Source organism: Lutzomyia longipalpis, chromosome 3 (genome assembly GCF_024334085.1).
Source record: "Lutzomyia longipalpis isolate SR_M1_2022 chromosome 3, ASM2433408v1".
Taxonomy (NCBI): Eukaryota; Metazoa; Arthropoda; class Insecta; order Diptera; family Psychodidae; genus Lutzomyia; species Lutzomyia longipalpis.
This window is the reverse complement of record NC_074709.1, coordinates 15,023,410-15,041,548: the sequence shown is the minus strand read 5'-3', so window position 1 is coordinate 15,041,548 and position 18,139 is coordinate 15,023,410. Positions and strand designations below refer to the sequence as shown.

At 35.1% G+C, this 18,139-nt stretch overlaps 1 protein-coding gene across 1 annotated transcript in view; it reads left to right on the top strand.

Annotated features, from left to right (window-relative positions):
- Positions 1 to 1,634: 1,634 nt before the first annotated feature.
- The window catches only part of LOC129793290 (protein qui-1), a 76,724-nt gene continuing 60,219 nt past the window's right edge, over positions 1,635 to 18,139 (top strand). Inside the window, exon 1 of the mRNA XM_055833126.1 lies at positions 1,635 to 1,960. The gene's annotated coding sequence lies outside the window, so the exon portion shown is untranslated. The remainder of the gene's footprint in view (positions 1,961 to 18,139) is intronic.

Below are 18,139 nucleotides of genomic sequence, written 5' to 3'. Positions count from 1 at the left end.
GAAACATTTTTGAGGAAACTTTTTGGAAGCGACTTTTTTGAGGAAACATTTTTGAGGAAACTTTTTGGAAGCGACTTTTTTGAGGAAACATTTTTGAGGAAATTTTTTGGAAGCGACTTTTTTGAGGAAACATTTTTGAGGAAACTTTTTGGAAGCGACTTTTTTGAGGAAACATTTTTGAGGAAACTTTTTGGAAGCGACTTTTTTGAGGAAACTTTTTGGAAGCGACTTTTTTGAGGAAACATTTTTGAGGAAACTTTTTGGAAGCGACTTTTTTGAGGAAACATATCCTCAAAGCAACTTTTTTTGTGCAAAAAAAATTGAAAAATGTGGGAAAAACTGCATTGCAGTGCCCCCGGAGGGCTTCCCGTATGCCCCTAAAGTCAATTTCCACCCGAAAATTCGCAAAGGAACTTGAAGGAAGTCATATTTGCAATTTCGTAAAACATTTTTATACACTCAGATTTTGGCCCAAAGATAACACAAGGAAAAGCCGGGTGATGAAAAGGAAGTTCCTAAGATCCCTTAGAAACTTCCTGGTGCAATTGGCAGTCATCCTGCTGAAATTCCAGGCCCTTATGGTACTTTCCGGGCACACATCATACCGTTCCGGAATGAAAAAAAGTGTATTAAAAAGTGTACGAACTTCAAGTTCCTGTGCGAATTTTCGGGTGGAAATTGACTTTAGGGGCATACGGGAAGCCCTCCGGGGGCACTGCAATGCAGTTTTTCCCACATTTTTCAATTTTTTTTGCACAAAAAAAAGTTGCTTTGAGGATATGTTTCCTCAAAAAAGTCGCTTCCAAAAAGTTTCCTCAAAAAAGTCGCTTCCAAAAAGTTTCCTCAAAAATGTTTCCTCAAAAAAGTCGCTTCCAAAAAGTTTCCTCAAAAATGTTTCCTCAAAAAAGTCGCTTCCAAAAAGTTGCCTCCAAGTGCCAAAAAAGTTGCCTCGAAAGATTTTTGTGACAAAAAAAAGAATTGTGCGAATTTTCACCTGAAAAATGCATCAAGAGCATACGGGAAGCCCTCCGGGGGCACTGCAATGCATTTTTCCCCGTATTTCTCACTTTTTTGCATAAAAAAAAAGTTGCTTTGAGGTTATGTCTTCGCAAAAAAGTCGCTTCCAAAAAGTTGCTTCGCGAAGACGTCAACCAAAAGTCACGGCCTTCTGTTCTGAGCCAATAAGTTTATTACCCCACAAAATCCCTGACTGAATTTGCCTGCTGTGGGAGGAAATATTTTGTCCACAAATGAGCTTTTAGGGTGGTTTTCGCGCTAAAAATGTAACTAAGAGAGAGCTTTTATGCTCCGAATTTCCCCACTTTCCTGTTGCTTTCCGGAATCACTCTCAAATTCAGAAGAGAGGAATTTCGGAAGGATCTATTTAGATGAGAGGAGAGAGAAAAAGAGCGTGTGTATAAAAGCTAGAGGAGCTTTCAAGCTCTTCAGTTCAGTTGAAACTTTCTCGCAGGAAGCATCCTCGCTACCAAAACGCATCCAAAGTTTATTCTATCTCTCTCTCACAGATCAGGGGGTTAGATTAGTTGATTGAAAGAGAACTTGGCGCGCTTCAGCGACTCTTACAGGGAAGGAAGCTCCCGATAGAGTGGACAAGAGGCATTCACGTGTGCGTCTCCTTGATGGTGTCAAGGTGAAATTTATCGTGGCATTTAATTGCTATTTTAGTGCTGAGAAAGGTGATAAATTTATAGCATAAAGTGGTGGAGAATTTAATTGTTTACCTGTGGTGCACGTTTGGTGTCCTCAAACAGTAGGAACAGAGTAGGAGAGCTTTGTCATCTTGTGCTGTATTTTATCTCATTTCTGTGTCACGCTCCAATTCCAACACAGCAGAATTTACAGAACATACAGATCCTCTGTAGTTTACCAACCTTCCTGCATTTCCCACATTGTCTGCAGAATGTCCACTTTACATACTACAGCGTGTGGATTAGTGCAGGTAAATGAATTTCCCATGAATTACATTACTCAATATAATCCATTGTCATCGTAATTTAATATAAAGTGAAGCACAATGAGCACAATGGAGGTATGTGCGCCATGGTGGATGGTTTAAGTTTGTTGCAGAATTAACATATGAATTTATTGCCCTAATTTCTCTTAAATTTAATTTATTGTACATAGCTTACTATATATAGTTAGCAGCTATATATTTATGATCTCCAATTAAATGACATTTTGCTGATCAAAATTAAATATTTTCTGACAAATTTTTTTTTATAATTGAAAGTTTTTTCTCAAAAAAAAAAATTATAGCATAGTAAAATCTGACTTTTGAAGGTAGTTTAGTACTTATAATTTTATATACATTTAGCAATTTTAGAATGCAATATTATTACATATGAAATACCCAACATGTGTCTTGGAAAGTAAAATATATTTTTGACTTTCAACAGTGAAAAACTTCATGAAAATATTTGATGACATTCTAGGAAAGTTTTCCAACTTTAGTTCCATCAACAATTGACATGCAAAGATATTTCTTTTACATGTATGTATGTGTTTGAACAGAGGAGACTGGAGAAAAGTCCGTTAAAACTTCTTCGACGGGGAGGGTTTCTATTCCAACAATATAAGGGCAAAGGCTGCACATTTTCCATGCCCAAATAGCTGAGCTTTTTCTTCGCAAGTAGGGGAAACTTTTCATATATTACATATATTGTGGAAGTTTTGGCTCTCTGAGCAAAGCTGAAAGCTAATTAAAAACGCGTATCCTCAAGCGTTGATCGAAATAAGTGATACTTAACACTTAGTGCCCCCTTCAAGACTTCAACAATGGGCGTGTGTTGTTAGCTCCTTCTAGGAATGAATAAAGGGGGGCAAAGTGAAAGTTTTCTTGTGCAAATGGGATGTCGAACGTCCCGAGGGAAAATTTTGATTAGCACTTAGAAGTTGGGGATACGAAAAAAATACTCTCACGAGGAAAATGTAACGGGAGGAGGGAAAGAAGAAAAAAAAGGTTAAGAAAAAGAATCTAAACGAGAGTCTTGTTCGAAAAATTTTAAACATCGCTTGAGGAAAAGTAAAGAAAAAAAACCACTGGCGAACCATGAAAAGTTTGCCGGAAAAGTTTTTTCTCCCTTACCCACACCGAAATATCATATACTCTTCTGCCTCCGAGGCCTTTTCCACGGCAATGTATTTTCTTTTCCATCATAGGACCGTAGCATACATACATATGTATATATTCTGTTTGCTTAATGAGAATCAATATCACTTCACCGAAGCGGTGGATTCGATAGATTTTCAAAGGGAGTGGTGGAAGAGGAATGGAGTTCGAGGGAAAAATATATAAACGGAAAAGCGGAGGACCTCCCCAGATCCTGTGTCATGAAATTTTAATGACTACGTTAATAATAGGGGCAGGTGGTTAAGCAAACGAGGACTCGAGCTTTTTAAGCACACTTCTTTTTTTGTCCGCCCCCTTTAGATTTTTCTCGCTCACACATAAATTATATCTCCCCCGTCCCCCGCATGTTCGACACCCCAACCTTTTACCTTAACCAAAAGCACCCTCCTCCCCTCCTTTTGCCTAACGAGTCACATTTCACATTGAAAAGCTCCCCGGGTTTTTCCTGAATCACGCCTTTTTTTCTTTCTATACCTTCAAAGAAGGGCCCCCCTCCTCTAAAAAGAAGAGATATAGGTACATAGGTCCTCAACAAAGGAGGACTTTTTCCTCTTTCGCCCACTCAACGATGCGAAATTTGTTCATTTCTATTTACCTTTATCTGTTGAATGCATGAATGACGCTGAATATTTTGCCCAATGTCTCAGAGTTGTCAATAACATTGATGTCAGATTATAGATAAGAAGGGGTGAACGAAAAATGAGTTATACCCCCGAGGGTATGGGTTATGGGGAATTATTAATCAGAGTTTTTAAATCTTAAACTTCCAATGAATATGAATATTTAATTGATATAAAAAATGAATTTTTATATCTCTTCCAAAATCTATGGCTTGTAAACTTCAATGGTATTACATTTGAACCAGTCTTCCCTATCGAAGAAGTCAATTAGTCCGTTTATAAATTAATAAGGGGTTGTGTTTTGTAATAAGTTAGATCATATTTCAAATACAGCTTTTAGTTTGAAAATTATTCTATTTACCCAATTAAAGCTTCTCCAACCATTTTGCATGGGAATTACTCAGATTACCTATCAATTAGAATTGATTTTATTACCTTTATTATCTTCAATTAGGGAGGAATTGATTAGATGGCCATTTATTAGTTGGTGTTCCTTAATTGTGCGAAGAACGACTAATTATTGAATTAAAGAAAGAGTTCTCAAGTTGATATGTACTTGCGTAGAAATCATCTACGTCAGAGGAATAAGTCCTACAAAATTTTACTTAATCTATAAAAAAAATATTCCATTTATTCCTTAACTCTGATGTCACTTCTAAAAAGATTCTTGCCTAATGGAAAAGTAAAGCCCGAAGATGCTTGGAAAGATTTGGCAAGGGAAAGGGCCAAAAAAGAAGCCGTGAGCTGCGTGAGAAAATATTATTGACAGATATAAATTAATCTGAATGTCTGGATCGATTTAGAGCTGAGAGTTAGAAAAAAGGCAGAAGGTTGAAACGTACACAGAGATTCGATTTCCACCAAACACATCGTCATGACATTTGAGTTTCATCCTACCAATCGAGCTTCTTATATTTATTGCCATCTTCAAGATAGATTGTCCCATGCATTAGTTTAGAATTTCTCATCCGCACACGCAAGGCGGGGGAGATTCACGTCGAATATGGGTGGTAAAATGAATAAAACATACAAACATTTCTTACATAATCACACAGTTATATCATTGGGGGGATGTGCGTGGAGGTTGGGAAAATGATCTCAATATTTTCTCTCTTTCGAGATTCTCCATTCCACCCCTCGCCCGTTATACAATCAAATCTATATAACTCTCTGTATGAAATTGGAATGAAATCGGAATCTTTGCGTACATATATAGCGTCGATCTACAGTGAAGGAGGATTTGTATGTGCGGAGAATTCCCGCCAAAAGCTTCCCACAATCAAGCCAACCCCCTATTGCAGAGAGTTTATGTGTAGCAACCACCAATAAGATTATAATTTCGCATAATTTATTATTCACAATGAAAAATGGATGGAAGAGAGATGAGGAAATTCCATATCTCTATGTTGAAAATGTAATTCAATCTATGCACGCACATACCAGTAATTTACATTGCCAATTGATTGTGAGGAAATGGGCGTTGATATGGATGAGCGAAAAAAAGGATTTTATTTTTATGAAAGGTAATGATGACGAAAGGAAATTTGATCGTGAAAATATTTTTGCGCTGCACTGAAGACGGAAGAAGAAGAAGGTTCATACTCATCTATTTTGTATATCATCTAATTGAATATTCATAAGTTCTGGTACCTCTGAAAGTTTGTCTTTTCTTTGAGAAGAAAGATAGCGGACGTTGGAAATATTTATGTCTCCATTTGTTTAATGCTCAGAAAGAGCTGTAGCGTTTTATCATGTTTACGATTTGATGTTGTGAAAAGGATGAAGTTCATTTTCAAGGAGTATTCATCTAAATGAAAAAGAAATTATAATATGTATTTGGATTATTTTGGAATTATTGGGAATGATTGGAATTTTTTTCTACAGTTGTTGAAAGACTTCTCTATTATCTGGAATATGTATTCACCAATCCTCTATATGGTATAAAACCCATTTTAAAATCAATTTCTTTAAAAATCTTTATGACTTATAAAAATAGTTATGAAAAGTAGATATCCTCAAAATATGTGAAAATTCCTACGTATGATGAAATGTATATTTAAATTTCAAATAAATAATATTATGAGAAAGGCTTATATAATATATATATTTTATTCTATAAAAAAATTGAGGGAAGCTCACTTAATTATAAAAAGTGCTTTTAGTGATAATGCATTATAGAGAACATTAAGGATGAAGAAGAAGCAAACAGAACAATAAATAAGCAGAAAAATCTGCAGATATTCATAATAATTCTTACCAAGAAACAAAAAAGAAAGTTTTTGGTGGGAAAAGCAGAATTATTTTGAGAGAGAAGTTAAAGGGTGAATTTATGTTTATCTTCGCCGTGTTTAAAGGAGATTTGTTTAGAGTATTTGAGCCATAAAACCAAGAACATCACCCCAAAAACTAATTAATGTCAAACACGCACAAGTTCATATCTCGGGGATTTTCTCTTAATCAAGATTTATCATATCTCGCAATTCTGTGCAAACAATCTTCGTGACATTCTCCTTTCAAAACATTTGGCTCCGGAGGGCAGAAAGTGAGCAAAAGTTTCTCCTCTTTTTTTTATTCTCCAGTTTCATGCGCCACTTTTGTCCCATTTATGATGTTGATCCCCTTGCGTGGGAAAATCCATTGAAATGAGAGGAAGAGAAGGTGGTCTTCACCAATATATTCGTATAGAATCCCAATTCAGCTACAAATTAATCAAAAGCAAATGCGTGAGTCATAAATCAAGAATTAGAATTTCAATTAATCATAAATGCGTGTATATGTGGATAATGAATGCCTTGAGCCGTTGCGCATCGTATAGCAAACTAATTTCAAAATTGTTATTCCTGCAAAATTTTCTCTCATATCCAGCAAAAGCACATTATTTACAGAAAGCTTCAACCACCCAAACACCCCACTGAAGTGGCGTCAGAATTCACAGAGAGACCTACCCCATGGGAGATGGGGATTGTGAATGCTGATTGAATTACAATATGTAGATCCTGATTTAGATTTCATGGGAGCACCAGCTATTTGTTCTTTTATCCTGCTCCTTTCACCTTTTTTTCTTTTTTTTTTTGCTTTTTCATCAAGCAGCTGCAAAAGCTCCGGAACTTTTTTTACACTCCATAATCCAAAGTTCTCGTGAATATTACATTTCATTCCACGAAATCAAATGGTGTATAAAAAACGCGCTGCCTCCCCTTTTTGTGCTTTTGCATTGTGATGGGCATTCTCTGAAAAATCCCTCAACACAATATTCGGGTTAAGGTAAGAAAGCTTTATTTCCGTTGAGAAAATATTTGCCAATTTTCTCGAAGGTTATCCATTTAACACCTTAATGGGAAAGGGGGAAGAATTGCGTGAATATTTGAAGAATTTCAATTAATTTTTTTTTCGTGCTAAGTTTTTCTGAGAAAGAAAATCAGATTGGTGGAAGATACATATTTATGCTTGGGGACCGAAGTTAATTGAAAAAATTAAAAAGTAGATAATGAATTTAAAAAAAAAACTAAATTAAAGAATTGAATTAACATTTATCCAATTGTTTAAGTCAGATTTGTAGAAAAGAGAAAACATTTCAGGCATATTACAAAATTTTATTATGTCCTTAAAGCAACTAAAAAATCCCTTATAAGAAAGTTTCTTTAAAAAAACCTCCCTAAAATGTGGTTTGGTGTTGACTCTGGATTTTCTTTATCTCAACATTTTGCCATGCACACCGCCTAAAATCGGTGTTTCCTTCAACGGATTTTCAACCCAATGTTAATCATAGCTGAGGAATTTTCATGGAATTTCCCAGGTACCTCCTAAACGTCCATTCCACCCTCGTCCCCCAAAGATTTCAAAGATTTTCTCACTCTCTCCATTTGTGAAAGTTCTCTAAGGTCTGGGGTACAATTAGTGGCGAGTATTTCGTGTCGCTTTATGTGGAAAGAATCCAGCACTTCCCACCCATTTCCTGCCCTAATTGGTGTCTTGAACGAATTGGTGCGAAAAATCGCCTAATGAGTGATATTCTCAAGATATCCTCCCGCCTCAATGTTGTGCCTGTGTATTGTCTTCAAATGTGTTGAGTTTTCTGGAAGAGATTTTGTCACTTCTCATGCAAAATCTCTGTTTAAAATTTTCCCCGCAAAAGACTCAATTTCGTGGGAAGGGAATTTCACAGGGAAAATGTTCGCGAATGGATTTGTTTCGCAGCGATAACGAATTTATGTATCGCAAAGACAAAGTTCGTCGTAAATTAATTTTCAGTTTACCTTGTCACACAACATCTCATTTATGCGTATACTCTGTGTAAGGGATTTCGTCAAACATAATATTTTTCTTCCTCACCCCCACGTACCATTGATGGGGAGGGTGAAAAGTCTAAATATAGCACAAAATGATGCTTATGGAGACGATCTGTGTGATTAAAATGTTGAATAAATCTTCTCCAGTTTATTAATAAATCAGTGAGCAAAAAAATTTTTCTTATAAGAATTAATGAAAAATAATTAAAAATTTAGAAAAAAAAATATTTAGCATACACCTATCCATATTAATTGTTTGAATTATTTAATTTATTAAAAATTACATAATTTCCAAAAGCTTTTCAAAAATTAATATTTTATATCACATATCTTCTTTTAAAACTTTCTCATTAAAACCATTCCTTAACTCACTCGTGTACTTGCTGACTATCATGGAAGGTACACATTTGGATCAAATTACTTTATTTTACATAAAAGATCTTTGGGGGAGTTTGTTCGCATCCCGGAGAAGTTTCATATGCAAAATAATCTCATTTTTAATGCGAATTATCTTACCAAAGTGTACATAAGTATTAAATTTTCCGCGTATTTCGGGGATAATTTTATTCAAATTTAATATGCTCTTTTATGCTGGGACACGACGCTTTTGCCTTTTTTGCACAACACACACACAAAGATGCCGCCTGATGGTTTTGTAATTTTCATTTTCACGCCATCTTCATAATTCCTCAAAATTCCTATTTGGGATAATCAAACCCATTTTCACATTTTATGGCTATGAAAAGTCAAAAGACATTAAATCCCATCACTCAGCCAATTATATTGGAAATGTTTTAGATGTAGGATCCATCGAGTAATATCACTGAAAAATTGTCTTTTCCAATCAATTAAACTTTATGAATTAAATTGCTAAAATGCCAATCGAAACCTTTTTTTTCAACGTGCGAAAGGATCAATAAGGTTATTAAAGGCGCAAAATAAAAAAAATGAGTTAAATTTTCAATACTGGCGGGTACACTTTGACCTTTCTCAACCAGGTGCCTCGAAAAAGCTTTTCAAGTGACTAATATATAACCCCCTCCGCCTCATTTTGCGCGACATTATGTGTGTTGGCTTTAATATTTAAAGTGACCAAAGGTATATAGCATAAAAGTCTCCGTATAAAGGCAAAATTGTTTGGCGAAAATCTCCAAAAAGCTGGAAGCATAAAAGTTTATTAAGGATTTACGGATTTACTGCCGTATACTCTATGGTTTAATAAAAATGACGTAAAATTGACAGTCAAAATTATTTATTGCCAAATAAGATGTCAAATTTAATTTGGCATTGATATGGAAGTGTTGGAAATTGAAAATAAAAGATTAATTGAGTGGACGATCTCTTTCCAATTGGACGTAAAATCTAATTTACTGTCTGTTTACACTTACGCGTTTCCTTACTTTTCAAACGTGAAATTACCAGAATGAAATAAAAAATCACATATTTTTCTTATCTCATTTTTTAATTTCCAACGTGAATATAAAGCTTTGAACAGCTAATTTTATTTGGGGGTACCCTTAAAAGTATGGAAGCGTTTTTTTCAATCAATATCTGATCTGAAAGTTTCCTTCTCTTCGTTAGTTTACTATATAGTAAACTAAAAGTTTCTATATTAATTAATGCAAATATCAAGTAACTTCATCAATAAATGTACTGGTAAGCTGACCAAGCTTACGAGAGCTGTGTTTCTTTCAGTGTACCAATTTTGTGAGAGCAAACTAGAACGCGAATTAATTTAAATACGCGCAAAGTAGGGAAAATTAGAACAGTCATACCCTAATAAATCTTTAGAAGGCTATATCTCGAGAACGGATCCATAGATTTTCATAAATTTTTTTTTGTTTGAAAGGTCTTGAAGTCAGCTATAACATATCGAAAAATGAGAAAAATTTATGTCGCCATTTTCGAAAAATTCGAGTTCGAAATTTTCGAAAACTTTGTTTTTTATTTTAGCGCCTCTTGTGGTCATTTCTCGAAGTTGCAATGTTCTAGACATTTGAAGGGTTTCACGAAACCTTTCATTTGCGCTTGAGTTGATCGAAATCGGACTTGTAGAACCCGAGATATGACATGCCAACTTTGGAAGGCTACATCTCGAGAACGGCGACATAGATTTTCTTCATTTTTGGCATGGAGCTAGATAATATGGTCAGCTATAACATATCAAAAAATGAAGCAAATCGATAATGGCGTTTTCGAGATATTCATCGAAAACTAATCGAAAATTTTGTTTTTGATTTTTGGCCCCCTAGCGGTCACTTTTGAAACTTCGTATGTTCTAGAGAGTTGTAGGGTTTATTGAGATCTTTCATTTGAGCCCGGGTTGATCAAAATCGGTCAAGCCGTTTTCGAGTTATGGTCGATTTTCGATGAAAAATTGTGGCGGCCATATTGACTAAACGGCTTGACCGATTTTCGAAAATGAGGTATCGTTGGAAAGCTCTTGATGGCCCCTACAACATATCAAAATTTCAGCCCTCTAGCTATAATAGCGGCTGAGATATAGCGAAAACAAAATTTTGAGGTTATTCAAAATGGCGGACGGAGGGGTGGGGGGTAAAATTTGACATCATAATCGGATGTCTTCCAGTCGATATTTAAACTTTGCCGTTTACCGCAAGTCTCTATCTATTACCGTTCTCTCGCAATTTAGCGTTATACTACGGACGGACGGACGGACGGACGGACGGCCGGCCGGCCGGCCGGAAAAAAATTTTTTTGGCGCATACGTTTTTTGGAATGTGGGGACCCTAATTCGTGCTCATCCCAAGTTTGAGCCCGATCTGACGACTTTCGATTTTGCTCGGTACACAAAAGCTGTGTCTGAAAGAAACACAGCTAAATTTTAATCAAAGCGTCAATATTGGGCTATGAAAAGTTTATGAGTTTCAGGAGCTTTCAAATTTGAATCCAAAAAAGAGATTTAGCAAGAATTTGTTGAAGGACATGGATTGAGGAAGGTGAGGGTTTTGTACAAATTTCCCACCATTTCCCGTACAAGTTTTTCCAAATGCTAATCCATCCGAAAGCTCGCTTTATTCAGAGTGGTGGTCCTTTCTTTCAATTCCTTTAATCCCAAACACCTTTATGGCTTTTCTGTCCTCTGAGAGCTTGGTAGGTGGGACGGGGGGGGGGGGGGGGTTAAATCCATTTTGAGCTTTCTCGGGGTGGTGTTTTGCATTAAACAAGGGGGTTTTGTGTACTGTACTACCTATAAAAAAATACCCCCATGTCGTGTCTAAATATTTCAAGTATTTTCTCTGGTTCACGGGGAAATCTCACGAGTTTTCCTTTTCCTCAGAAAATCCACTCTGAATTAATACAAAATGCACAATTAATATTAAATTTGCGGTAAAGAAAGTAGAATAAACTTCGGCATAATACTTTGCAATAGAAGTTGAAGTGTTATGCCAACTTTTAGGCTCTCTCACAGATCTGTCGACCGGAGGAAAGTTACCAAACTCACAGATTAATAATTCAGATGGCAAAGGATGATTGGGGATGGAAGAGAGAAAGTATGCCCAAGTATTTTTGTAAGGGAGTGATAGAATGTTTAGTCCATATGGAATTCGGTGCGGAATTACAAAAGTTCTGTGTGGCTTGACTCCGTACTGAATTATGACTTTCCGACGGGACTATCGTTTTGTAGCACTTTTGAAATTATATACCAAAAACTTCCCCCAAACTGTCTAGCACAAGGACTCTCGCAACAAAAGGACACACAAGTGTCTAAATGGTCAACAAAATTTATCCCCTCAAATTGTTTGAGCTTTCTCTCCTAAAGCAAAATGAACTTTTAGGAGCTTTTGGATTTTTGTTTTGCTATATAGGGGAAGTCGGGGTAAATTGTATTATACATATGTATACTATGTATGTATATATGGAACGTTCCAAACGTTTAGCCCCTTTTTTGCAATAAATCAATTATCCCTTCGGGGGTTAGGATTAAAGTGGATAGTTGTTGGATAAATTAATAATGGGTAAGTTTGTATTGTTGAGCGCGTGTTAGGTTGGGATGTTTGAGTGTGATGCCTTTGCGAGGAATTTTCTCAATTTTCCATCCATACATACACACGCCATGATAGGCACAACGATGTCCTCCGGATGTAGAGATTACCGACCGTGAAACATCTGGTTGCTCTCCCATCACCCAAGCACACAATGCATGCCCAAAATGCCCATGGGAATACCATGGATACTCCAGAAGTGCACACAAAACTATATCATTGAAATTAATATTACACAACAGAGCCATTTGAAATCATACAGATTATCATCACAGGGTTATGATTGAGAGAAAAATAGTTTTTTTTTCTTTCATTAAATTTTCTTTATTTGTGTCGCAACCAGAGAAAAACTTTTTATAAATCCCTGCAAAGGATTCAGGCGGAAATTTTTTTCGCCAAAAAAGAGAATTTGCATAAATTGATTTTCTTTGAGGAACAATCCTTCTAAAGCCTCGGAAAGAGTCAAAAGACTTGAAAAAATTGGGAATTTTTACTTAAAAATGCTGAAAGAAGAAAATCTCATGAAAATCCAGAAAGTCTAAGCTTTACGAAATTCTGAATACCTAGGTATATATTTTTAATGATGTTTGTTGTAGATCAGAAATTGGAACATTTTTAATTTGTTTACCCAGCTCTAAACAAGAATATGAAACGAAAATCTGTTTCAAATACTTAAGACACTGAAATAAAAGCTTAAAGAATATCCGAAGTTTGTTGCAAGTGAAAATCGATAAGTGATTTAAACTTTAATAAACATTTAAGATTAAATTTGTCAATTGCCATTGCAAATATGTAGGTAAGTAAAGTACAACGCATTATGAAGCAACTTATTCAAATTATTTTTATTAAATTGCTCTTCCATGATATATCTTTTAATATCCTAAACTTTCACAGGGGATTAAAAAAAATTATAGATTTAGTTGCCCTACCTTTTATTAGTTAGCTATTATAAATTTTCCATTCTCCGGTGTATATTCAATGACGTTGGACAAATGGAAAGAAGCCGTAGAGGTGAGTAGGGAGGTGAGCATAGACGTGAGCATGGAAGTGGGTTAGCAAGGTGTAGGAACGTCTCTATGAGGTATTAGGTGAAGGTATGGGCAATTATAGGGACTCAAGGAATGGCATTTCTTCATTCGTGTCATCATAAATCGTCCGTTTGAATTGGCGAAACGTGCTAATGTGTTTACTTTCCATTCGTAGAAGGGCGAGTTGACTTTCGTAATTAAACGATAACCGTCATTTATTATTCCTCTACATACCCACTAAATTCACTCCTTTACCCCCTTCCCCCTTGCCATCCCTTCGCAGCGAAATACATTTTCTCTCCTGGCGTCATTTCTCACATTTAATTAATTGTTACAATTTCATGTCTGAATGAGCAGCAACAGCGGCTTTGGGAATAAAAGTTCAAATTGAGAGCTTTTTCAGCGCATACAGCAGAAGTGGGAAACTTTCAATGTCCAGCTGCACGCGGGGGTATCTGGATGAGTTGCAAATGAAAATGTTCGTCCATTTTATGCTCATCTCCAGCATACACCTTCAGTGCGCCCTTTTCCACAGAAGCATTTCAATTAATCAACCATCGATCTGGGTCAATTTCTCTTTATGCACCGTACCCTATTCACCTGCATCAACTTGCATAAAATATGCAGTTGAAATTAAAAATATATTAGAAATTTTATTTTTTTTACAAATCCATCAATGCTCTTTAATAAAATGGATGCATGAGAAAAATCTCATTGTATATATGCCTCGAAAAAAAAGTTTTAAAAAGCTCTTTGGTTTGAAATTATCCACAGAATAGTTCAAAAGAATTTCCATTCCAAGAGAATTTTAATGAAAAACTTTTTTTTTCTTTGAATAACTTATTATTACATTGGTGGATAAATCCATCCCATAATCTTTGTTACGAATGATACAAAGGAAAAAGTTTAATATGAGGAAAAACTTATTATTATAAACTCAAAGTCATGAGTTGTAACTCAAATAAGAACAGACTGTTGTGTCTATATGGAATAGGATGGGCTTCAAATGGATTATTTGCCAGTGTCTGTTTGACCAAGTTTACTAACACAATTGTCATAATAATACATGTAGGTCATGCCTTATATGTATGTATACAGATGTAAGAAAATTTATTCGAGATCCTCTGAATTTACGAAAAATTTTACATAGTTCTAATTCAAAACTGAGGCAAAATATTCGTTTTTTTTTCTGATCAAAATTAAAAATTTATTGCTTATGTCACGTATTAGACATTCTACTTTAGTGCCGATGTATAAATCTCTCTGAGGATCCAGTAGTATCAGGACGCATTCCGTTCAATTACATATTTAAAACACTTATATTTTTTTCAATTGTTCCCTATTTCTGTTCCACAATGAAAGTCCCCAAAAAAAGCCCACCCAAGAGAGCTTTCGTTGTTTTTTTTTCTTTAAAAGCTGTGTCGAATAAATCAAGCGTAAAATTTCCAATCAAACTGCTAGACAACATCTGAAATGTTCTTTGTCAATGGAAAAGGGATAAAAAAGGCTGAATGGTGGGGGAGAGATGTTTTTTTAGAAAAGCAGCAGATGCGAAGAAGGTGTTAAGATGAAATATAGCAAGAAATAAAGTGTCATTGATAATATTCTTTCACATCAATTTATTGAGGCACTTTTTTGGTGAAGAGAAGGATGAATTTTCTCTGTTGCTTTGAAATCCTTCCAAAATTGTAGTATTTTTTGTGTGTATTTCCTCTTTTTCTGAGTTCTATCTCAAATCACCTTCTGTTTCAATTTTTTTTCTTTCTGCTACATTTGAGGTAAAAGTAAAAAGTCAAATGGAGCAAATTTCTGGTAGAGCACGAATGTTGAAGAAATACTCGAAGCAAAATATGTCGGAAAGTAAAGATTTGTGGAAGGAGGGAGAATTTTTAAATTTTCTTGAAGGGATAATCCTTTGTACCAGTTTACTGTGAATAGAAAATATTCTTACAAGACAGAAAAAAGTAAATGTATGGATAATTTTCCCTTCAAAGGGTCTCTCATGGATTTTTTGTCCTTTTTGCGAAAATATCAATAAATAGAAGAGCCACCATCCACTAATTTCCCCGAGATTCCATTTATAACTTCCTCATTTATCGATTTAAGCGTGGGCTGCATTTGTGTGTAACAATACGGGAGGACTTTGTTGGGAAAATACAGAATGTAGAGAGGAAAATACATTTTCCCACATAAACTGGCAAATTGTACAACAAATCATAATTGCATTAAAGGTAAAATGGCAAACCGCAGGACACAAATTGCAGTAGCATTTTGCAAAGTGATATTGTACCACCCAGGGGAAATTTATATACATTATTGCCACTTCCTGCATTATCCCTCCCTCATAATTCCCATTGCTAATCAATGAAATGATCGCACCTTTCCGGAAAATTTATATAAAGGCGCACATTCAAAATTTCAAACTCCACCGAAAAGTAGGTCACAACAGAGAATTTTCCGTTTGATTCATCCTTTTATATGATGTGTGGGTTTTGGAGATGGGGGAGGTGTTCCTCTGGCTATGCTTCCACCAATTATCCTCTTATGTTTGCTGAATATTCCAAACCCACACAATAATATAACATCAACATTACAACCCTTCATGATGCAAGAATCTTAAATTAGGAAAATTACCCTCTGAAAAATTTCATACATCCGTCTTGAAATTCTGCAAATGAAGCATTCATAAATGAGGGGATAGGGAAACATAAATTTTGCTTTTAAAATATGTTCATGATGTTAACTCCATTAACCAAATTGAACAATGTTCTCTTTCTTTTTTGTGAATAAATCGCTCTAATTCTTTGAATTACTATCAGTGTAAAATTTAACTTTTAATAGCTTAAGCCATGCCCCCATTACTTTATTATAGTTTGTTGTGTTCATAAAGCAAATGCTCGATGCACTGTATAATAATGAAACAAGGAACAACAACAAATATGATATATTTGGGATTTATGGATTTATTAGTAAATCTTTTACAAGTTTTCCCTTTTAATCCCACAATCACTGGAAAATAGAATATATTTTTGGATTCCTGGAATTTCTTGGATAGAAACCACCAGAAATACATGTTGTATTATGTATTTGAAGTATTTCAAAATGATACTTTTAAGGTACCTATATCTTCATTTCTCTCTTGTGATTTATAAATGAATCACTTAACTTCCATCTGTAGAATGGGTTTCAATGCTCAAGCTAAGGCATATCAAGACTTCTTCAGATGCTAAATTGTTCTGAGAAATTAAATAAGATTCCTTCAACACCATCAAGAGCTTTCCCATGAGCTTCCCTTTCATAGAGAAGAGGCGATTATAAATTTCACATTGTAAATTGATAAATTGCATTAAGAGAAAAGATTTTACAGATGACATAAAGTGATGCAGAGAACACTAACGGAAAGCTCGTTGCATAAGAAAGATGATAAATTTTAAGTATTTTTCTTCTGCAGAAAGCAAGATGGAATCCTTTTTTTTGTATCAACCCGCCAAGTTTGCATAGCATGGCATTAAGAAGTGATTTAAGCTTTAAGATAAGACAAAAATTTCCAATTCAATTTCGCGCTAATCTCAAGCACTGAAAAGGCGGTAAATTTTACATTGTAGAGCTTTTACAATATATATACAAATACATATATAGTAGAGCTTTTCACACAGCAGATAAAACACCATAAACAATGTCATGGTGGAATGAAAATAAAATTGAATTCAATGAGGGATTTCTATTATGAAGGGCTTCACCATCCAAAATCCCATAACAAAGCCAAAAGATTGCAATCTTTTGAATCAATTTTCTTGAAGGCTTCACAAATCCTATGGGTGAAATTTTATGACAAAAAAAACGTGGGGATTAAGTCTTTGTCTCTTGGTGCAAAAGGATGCCCTAAAATTTCTAATATTACCACATTTATTTTTCTTCAATTTTAATAGAAAAGATATCAATTTTCTGTTGTTTATGATTTCTCATCTCTGTAAGATGTGTTATTAAGGTTGTTCAGTAAGGGAAAGTAAGCAATGGATTTCTAAAAGAAAAAAAAACTTATTTTCTTTGAGACAGAAAAAAAACAAAGTGACTGAAAGTTCCTGTAAGTGTTAAGCTTACTGGGGAATGTATTTTTCCAAGAAATAAAGTCTTACAAAAAAGATCCCATAAGCTTTATCTATCACATCTAATGAATCATTTCAAGTGAAATGCGTCACGACAAACCTTCTTTCACAAATGTTCTTTAACAATTTTTTCTTTCACCGTTGACACAATTTTTCTGGCTTTACATGTAAATAATGCAAAATTCGATAAATTTAACACCATACATATCAAAAAGCTCACAGAGTTTTACAAAAGTGCTTGAGCTACCAAAGCTCTGTCATCCTTTTCAAGAGTTGCCACGGAGATTGAATTGAATGCGTATGAGACTTACGACAGGAGAATAAGTTGCAAAAAATTTTCTACTTCTTTTTACCCACCTGGGGAATGAATGTTCCTTTACCATAAAAAAAAGAAAAATTTTATAACATGTAAAATACTCCCATTTTTCCATCTAGACTTCCTACTTCCTTCAGTATTATATACTCTTTCTCCTAAAGCTTTCAATGATAGATATGTGTATGTATATCTTACGGTAGCTTTTTACACTACCTCTCGCATTTGGAGGTGGAATTCTTCATAAGGCTCCAAGGCAAACACACATTATTCTTTCTTGTTCACATTTTTCACTCCCAGCTCTTTTTTTTCTGTCGTGGAGGTCTTCATTTTCTCATCTTCATGCACATTTCCACGATGACGAGGTAGATGGATCCCAAAAGGAGTAGGTGAAGCATGATGGAAGGGGATATTGTCTCTTTTGCTATCCCACGTGCCATCCTTCTTATATATGGGTTTTGTCGCGAAACAATAAATGGGGTGGAGAGGCAAGAACTACCACGCGCCCTGTCTCTTTAGCGCTTTGTTCATCACAAAAGAAAATAATAAATTGTTTTCCACTTGTTACCCCACACTCGCTCCCCATCTAATCGCAAAGGGGTGGTGTACAAATTTTGATGAAGGG